Below are 1,981 nucleotides of genomic sequence, written 5' to 3' on the forward strand. Positions count from 1 at the left end.
GACAAGAAGAACTGTGTTATATAATGAGTTTGTCCAAGCTTGTCATTTTCTCATTCCAAGACGAGGAGAATGAGATTTAAACCAGAGATAAAATGAATGTTAACAGTCTTATTTGAAATTGGAATATTCGGAAGGAACATGGGCAGCAACGTTTTCACGAAGAGTTCAGTGAATATGTGGAATGAGCTGCCAGAGGAAGTAGATCAGGCAGGTCGAATAGTTTCACGAAAGGGCGGGCCTTGGAGGAATATGGCCTGCACGCTGGAAACTGGTACTTACTCTGGTGGGAAGGTGGTCGGAATGGTTCTTTGAGTCGAAGAGCCTGTATCAATTCATAAATTCTTCACGACTCGTATCAGTGGGTTATGTCAGATATCACTGGACAGACATGATATGGAAGGCAATGGCAAAGACGAATGCTTGGTTACTAAACCGACTACCGCTGTGATCAGGCGATGGAGATACAGTCACATTGCTGAGCAATCACACTGTCTCTGACTCACTTTTCACTTCTTACGGGCAATGCGGAACAATGTCATCCCGTGATGCGTTCACCGCCGGGACGAATGTGTAAACAAAAAGACTTTGATCAACCACCAATAGTCAGAATCAGAGTAGACACTGGTATGTTGACTGTCCTCTTTCTAATTAAACGTGTCCTGCTGGTGCACAGGTAGACAGATGGCGAATAGATTAGATGAAGTAGCTTACACGAGGGCTAAATGGGCACAGAGTATTGTTATGAAACGGTCTTTGATCTCACCGGTAAAGCAGATGAAATTAATGAAACATTCCAACAGCTACAGTATAGGCACCTGGAACCTGGAATAGTCGAAACACTCCAATCACCCATGTACAGATTCTTCACAGCGAAACGAGCAGGAGGTCTTTTTCGGAGGTAGAGAGGCTACAGAAGAACTTAGGTTCGGAGAATGGACAAAGAAGTAGCAGATGGGATGCAGTGCAGGGAGATATATGGTCATACACTTTCATATAAGACATGAAAGTGCACACTTTCGCAAAGGAGGGAAAATGCATGCAATAAAACTGAGGCGCTAAGAGACTTGGGAGTCCTTGTACAGGCCTCTCATTGCGACGTACACAACTGCCCATAATGTCCCAAAGGTTAATTTGTAGGTTGAATCTGTGGTGATGAAGGCACATGCGATGTTTGCTTTCATTTCAAGAGGACTAGAATATAAAGCAAGGATGTGATTCAGATACTTTACAAAGAACTGGTGAGGCCTCGCTTGGAGTATTGTAAGCAGTTTTCGTTCCCTTACCTGAGAAAGTATTGCTGAAGCTGGGGAAGGTTCAAAGGAGATTCAGAGAAATGATGCTAGGATGGATTGGCTAGTGATATGAAGAGCGTTTGCTGGCGCCGGGCCTGCATTCGCTGGAATTCAGTAGGTTGCGCGGTGACCTCATTGAAACCTATCGAATGGTGAAAGGCCTTGATAGAGCGGATGCTGAGAGGATGTTTCCTATGGTAGGAGAAAATAAGACCAAAGGACGCAGCCTCGAGATAGAGGAGCGTCCTTTTAGAACAGAGATGAGGAGTGAGTTCTTTAGCCATAGAGCGGTGAATCTGTCGAATTCATTGCCACAGGCCCCCGTGGAGTCCAAGTCTTTTTTTGTATAATTATCAGAGATCGATAGATTTCCTCGTTTGATTGATCAGGGCATGAAATGATACAAAAGCAGGAGAATGGGGCTGAGATGAAATGTCGAAGCAAACCCGATGTGACAAACGCCCTAATTCTACTCCTATATTTTTTTTGTGGTTTTATGGTGCTGAGTCAGCCCAGTGCAGATTAAGCATAGACAGGAATGGGGTTGTAGTGGAAGCAAACTAATCCACACCATAATTTAAAATTAGCACATTAAATTACAGCAGACAATATTTTAATTCCCTGACCGGGAATCGAACCCGGGCCGCGGCGGTGAGAGCGCCGAATCCTAACCACTGGACCATCAGGGA

General features: G+C 44.5%; 1 non-coding gene across 1 annotated transcript; it reads right to left on the minus strand.

The window, feature by feature from the left end:
- Positions 1-1,909: 1,909 nt before the first annotated feature.
- On the minus strand, positions 1,910-1,981 carry trnae-cuc (transfer RNA glutamic acid (anticodon CUC)). Its single transcript has one exon. It is a non-coding gene; the product is annotated as a tRNA-Glu (tRNA).

This window comes from Mobula birostris, chromosome 13 (assembly GCF_030028105.1).
Source record: "Mobula birostris isolate sMobBir1 chromosome 13, sMobBir1.hap1, whole genome shotgun sequence".
Taxonomy (NCBI): Eukaryota; Metazoa; Chordata; class Chondrichthyes; order Myliobatiformes; family Myliobatidae; genus Mobula; species Mobula birostris.